A 6,243-nucleotide genomic window follows, 5' to 3' on the forward strand; every position below is an offset into this window, starting at 1 on the left:
TCAATGTTTGGACTTATGAGCCATTGGAGGGGTAGAATGGTCTTTTACCCTTCTTAGAGAACTTAGAGAGGGATTAGCCTAGTCTTTGAAAATCGTATTAATTAGAGTAATTATTTTATGTGATTAGGCGAAGGCTAGATCAGTATTTCCGAGTTCGAGGTTTACCGAGTTATCCGAGGTGAGTCTTCTCACTATACTTTACCTTGAGTGGTAAGTAGAGTTATGTGACAGAGTATCTTGTATGCTATGTATGTGATGTGTTGCACTGCATTATTTCTATGTGATTTATGTTGTGTGTATTCCAGAGTTTACAGAGTTAGGACCGGAAGGTCCACAGAGTTAGGACCAGAGGGTCCACAGAGTTAGGGCCAGAGGGCCCACAGAGTTATAGCCTCGAGTGGCTAATATGTGTTATATGTGGTATTTTGGGGAACTCACTAAGCATTTATGCTTACAGTGTTTTGTGTTATGTGTTTCAGGTACTAGTGAGGATCGCGGGAAGGCGTCGGCATGATCAGTACACACTTGTGGAGTTTTTATGTATTATGATCTTGGGATGAATTTTATGGATTTGATATGTGATACATTGAGATTGATAATATTTATGAATGAAATTATATTTTTTAAAAGTGAAAAATTCTTTTGGAATTTACGATGTTACAGATACTATAAAAAGTTGGGCAAAAGGAAACTTTGTCATGGATTTAATGTATGTCAATTTCTATGTAATTGGGTTTAATGATGTTGAGCTGAGTTGTATGTAAAATAAACAACACTCACGTTATCTTAATACGCTATAATAGCTTTGATAAATGGAGATCGAAGTTTGCATAGAAGATTGCAAATGGAACGGGTTTCAACAACATTGGCAACAATATGATACTTCGCTTCAACACCGGAAAAAATCATTGGTTGTATCTTAGGAACTGGAAGAAGGTTATCACCATGATAGAAACAATAGCTAAGCTATAGGTAAATTTTTTTGTAAAGAGACAGTTGACCTAGTCATCATCAAAATATTCAATGATTGTGATGATATGGGAATCATATACATAAAGAATAAGATCAAGAGTACTACAAAGGTGGGTAAATCAACCTTGAGAGCCAAAAAATGATCTTCTTGCAGTTCATGCATGTATGTTAGGTAAAAATGGTAACCAAAGACTCACCTTTAATTTTACCACAAACAACCACATTCCCTTTCCACATGGAACATACCCAACAACAAGCATCATCCCCGATATTGTAAGTATTTGCCTCTTCTAAAGCTCCTAATATTTTTCTTATCACATCCTCCAACCCTATATCTTCCTCTCTTACAACCTTAACTCAAAAAAACCCATAAATTACCATTTTCTCTTTCTCTAATTGTTAACCATCACCTCAACATGGCAATCACATCTTTGATTCAGTCGATGCATTTGAACATTTATTCATGACATAAGAATCTGGAATCCATGTTGAAGATCTAGATGAAACGTATAAGAACATATACTCTTCCAAGAAACCACCACTAACAAATGCCAACACACCCAAATATGACACAAAAAAGCTAGTTTACTTTTGATAACATCGCACCATCTAAATGGCGAAAAAATAAGTATTAAAATGTTATCATGGATGTCAGTAGAGCTTCAGTATTATCCAATGGATATCATTGTTAAAAGGTTTAATACCAGGATCTAAGGACGACTCCGAGATTGGTATCTTAATTATTAATCATGACAAATACCTCCAACTAATGATACAACAATGCAAATATCTTAAATCATTCATATCAATAGCCAAAATGAATTTATTGGTATTTATGTGGAACATACCATCCAAATAAGAGAAATTTCTTAAAGATGAAATGTTATTCCTTCCAAAAGAAAGACAATGAAAATCACTATGGCTAAATATCCAGAGTTTCTATTGCCTCCAAGGAAAAGTTGATGTAAACCTAAAAGAAGTCTTTCTAAACTAGTTTCCTAAATTCGTTGTAAGTAAAGAAAAAAGATACATGGACTTCAATAATAATACTATGGCACAAACTTCACTTGATGAACTTTACCACAAGATCCTAAATGTCCAGAACAAACGCGGTAACTAGTGAAAATTCATAGACGATTTCAAAAAATTGTCTAAATTTTTTGGATCGACTTCCAATAAAAGGCGCCTTCAAATAAATGTAAAGATTAGTTATCTTAAATTGTTAAGTTTGCTGAGCTTTGGCTCTATAAAAAAAAAATTGTTCTCATATGAAGCGAAGTTCTCATTTCAAAATATTCTTTGAATACGAAGTTTCAATACCAAAACAAAGGTCTCCTCGTCGCAATTCCCAATTTAAGAAAAAAAATGGAAGTTTTTAAGAAAGAAGTCAATATGCGGTTTCACGTTTGATAAATGCTTTAACGGCGAGCAGAAGGGGATATTTGTAGTGGATTCTCCAATAAAATGTAATTTTTTTGGTTGCGAATGGCCACACATCTGTGATTGATAAGATCGACATTCCAATAAATGATTTCCTTTTTCTAGATGTGTTTTACAACACATATTTTTAAGACCCAGTCTCCCTACAAAAAGGATCTTCTTGTTTGATTTGATCTTATTCTCATACTGCCAAATATAAATTTTTTGGTGACAGGTCTTCGTAATAAAAGTTTCTTTAAGTCATAAATCATGTGCAACACATTTGAATGGCTTCACCCCTCACTATTATATTTTGTTTCACTTATATTAAAATAAAATAAGGATATTAATCCCACACAAGCTATCAACCCATATCATTACCAACTTGTAGTCCAAGAATGCATACAACTAGTTGATTGGGGAATCATCAAATCAATTGCTTCCCTTTGGGCTTGTGAAGCTTTCTAAGTTAGCAAGTGTAATGAACATGAACGTTGAAAGGATAGATTGGTTAAATCACTTTTTTGGTTGATGATAAATACCCCCCCCCCCCCCCCCCCCCACAAAAGAAGTATTTGTTTCGATCCCTTGTTGTAGTAAAAGTCATGTCCAAATTTGATCTTAAATATGGATTTTGGCAATTGGGGGTTCATCCTATGATAGACCCAAAACATCATTTTGTATTTCTAATCATCATTCGGTTTAAAGAATGTTCCTTCATCTTTTCTAAACGCTATTATTACAATTTTTTAGCTCATTCTTGCAAACACAATGATCTATTTTGATGATATTTTGTTTTTTTCTTCGGTCGAGAGATCTCAAATATACTTACTTCTACATTCCCATTATTCAATTAAAAAATACGGTCATATTTTTCGGAAAAAAAATATTGAAATTGGCGTCTCCTCCATTGATTTCCTTGGTCAGATGTATACCCTCGGCCACATATTTTAAAGGAAATATAGCTAAGCCCTTTTTTTTCATTTATATCTTATAATAAATTTATTGTAATGTTAGTGTTAGATTATAGTACAAACAGTAACATAATATAACAAAATTAAAATAATATTATCATGTTTAGATAGAGGGAACACGATAAGATTACAATGCGAGAACAAAACATAATTAAAATAAAATAAAATAAGAATCTTAATATTATAATAAAATAAAAAAATTAAATTAAAATTGAACGATAAAAAAAATACTTTATTTTGTTTGCATATAGCCACTAGAACCAGTTGACCTGCTATTGCATGTCAATATCCCATTTTTACAAAATTTCCAACAACATTTGTTCCTTACATTTAGGAAAAAAAATCCAAATTTAAGACTTTGCTGGATATTTCCTATAATTTTTTATCAACGAAAAAAAGAATATCTAGACAACACTTAACAAGATTTGTACATCATCAAATCAGCACAAGAAATGTTTAAAAAATCTGAAAGAAATTCTATTAAGATGCATACTTGAGAAGAAAGAAGAATGGCTAGCAACATCATCCGTTCTATATCTAAACACAAAACCATCAAATCTAAGAAAAAAGATAATGAAACATCCCACAAAACACAAATAGTCTGCATTACAAAAAATTTCGTGAATTTAAAGAAATAAATAGTAAGTGGCTAATGAAATGCTTCAGCTTCTTCCTTAAGATGTGTGAGAAGGTCACACACTTACCTGAAAAGTAAACATTCATGTGTTATTTATTGCGCAAATTCCAGGAGCATTTCCGATGGTAAGAGTAAGAAGGACATTTTCGTCTTTTGCACAGACAAGTGATTGAGAGTAAACATCTCAATCCCACCTTTTTAGGTGGGACAAAAATTGTGATCAACTAAAAATAAATGTCAATCACAATTTTTGTCCAAGTGACATTAGTCACATGCAGTCTGCAGAGTCTGCCGTCTGAAATTTCCGTTTCATTGCATCAGAAACGGAAATATCAATCTTTGGTCCGTAAAAAGCTCCATCTGCATGGTTAAAATGCCATGGTTTTCCAAATTCAGTCAAAGCTTCTTCAAGTGCTGATTCGGCTTTTTCCTATGTTTCTAAATCTCCAAGATATTTCTTGGGGTTCTATAAAATAAAGTTATATTTCAAATCCTTCCTAATAAATAAAAAACTTTTTGCCACTTGTCACACTCTCATTGATTTGGCCACATGTTATTTTGTGGTTATTTTCAATTAAATTTTTTTCACATGACATTTTGTGGTTGTTTCATTTTTATTAAATGTATTAATTGCAATAAAGATAATAATAAAGGCATTTCAATTTCATTAATTGACTTTCCTTCTAATTTTAAATTTTCTAAATTAAAACTCATTAGTTTTCATTGTTTATTTATCTAAATTATTTGTTTAAATTTAAAAGAGAAAAAACACTTTAATTTTAATAATTTAATATTTTTCTATTTTTCTTATAAATTCAACTTTTCAAATATTTATAATTTTATAAATTTTTTAAATGAACTCATGTAATACAAAGGTAGTTCACCTAGTTATACAAATATATAACAGCTAACAAAAGTAAATTATTAATTATTAATGAAATATACACCACATTTGGATCAAAAGAATGAAGATTTATGTAAAGTGACAACATACTAATTTATAGTAAAACTATAAAATCATAACAAAGTAAAAAACAGAATAATTTTTCTTTGCTCCTGAAACAATTTGATCAAAGTGGTCATCATTTAATCCCAAATCACCATAAAAACCATCATAATAAAACCCCTGTGAAAAATAAACCCCATTAGAAGCTCTATAATGCATATTATAACTAGCTAACATATGATCAATAGTAAAAAAATTCAATCATTGAGATTACGATTAACAAAATGCAACTCCAAGTTGCACAAAGGCTAACTGGATAACACCTAAAATTATGATTATTGATTATGATTCTCATTTTGAATGGTTGCGATAATCACTATCGCTTTGAATATGAAGATGAAGTATTTGATCAGATGAAAAGAAACAAATGGTGCAATACCTCTCCTCTTGTAGTACATGGAACAATACACAATTTTCATCCATAAGTCATTTCTAAAGCCTGAAATACACAATAAAAGGGAGCTTAATCGTCATCAGATATCCAGAGGAGTGGTTTCCCATCTCTTTCCTTCCTTCACAATCCCGTCAGGTAAAGTAACCCTACAAAGTATAAAACCATTGAATTTTCAAATTCAGTTTTCTTTAAATAATGCCCGCTTAATGTTCGACAAAATGTCCAAAAGCGATGTAAATCATATGACGTCGTAAAAATTACTTGATGGGATCACCGGCTATAGATTTCAGACGGGCAATCTGCTCTGCTTTGATAGCTTCGAAGTATTCAATTCGTTTGGGGATTATAGTTTGAAGATAAGCATCGTCTTTAGTGATCGATACAGAAGACTTCGGAGCCGATTTTGCCTCTGTTTCCAGTTGTATTGGTACAGTTGGAGACGATGCGAGAAACGAGTAGCGTTGGAGGAGTTTGTTAAACGGCGGAAAACGGCCGGAATGAACTGTTAATTGCCGCCGGACTTGAGAGCATAGCATGCGTTGTTCAGTGTGTAAGGTATGGGGTTCATGCCAGATTTGACATACTTTGTTTGGATACTCGACGTGGAGTAATATAAGATAACGGCTGTCAAATATAAAAGTGGGAAGAAAGCAAATTAAGCAATTGATAAAAGGGTAATTTTCGTAATTTAGACTAAATTACACAAAAGGTCTTTTTAACGGGAAAATTGAATAATCTAACACATATAAATAATTATTTTGATAATAATAACTTACTTAAATTTATTTTTCTATAATTACCACTTTCTTCAGAATGGAGCATTCTGGAGTCAGGGTATTCA

General features: G+C 32.0%; 1 long non-coding RNA gene across 1 annotated transcript; it reads right to left on the reverse strand.

Annotated features, from left to right (window-relative positions):
- Window positions 1-4,961: 4,961 nt before the first annotated feature.
- Window positions 4,962-6,013, reverse strand: LOC145134759 (uncharacterized). The gene is made up of 3 exons (XR_013719331.1): window positions 5,664-6,013; window positions 5,388-5,548; window positions 4,962-5,128 (listed from the first exon to the last, which is right to left on the reverse strand). It is a non-coding gene; the product is annotated as an uncharacterized LOC145134759 (long non-coding RNA).
- Between the last annotated feature and the right edge of the window lie 230 nt (window positions 6,014-6,243).

Source organism: Lactuca virosa, chromosome 8 (assembly GCF_052849685.1).
Source record: "Lactuca virosa cultivar CGN04683 chromosome 8, Lactuca_virosa_CGN04683_v6, whole genome shotgun sequence".
In the NCBI taxonomy this organism is placed as follows: domain Eukaryota; kingdom Viridiplantae; phylum Streptophyta; class Magnoliopsida; order Asterales; family Asteraceae; genus Lactuca; species Lactuca virosa.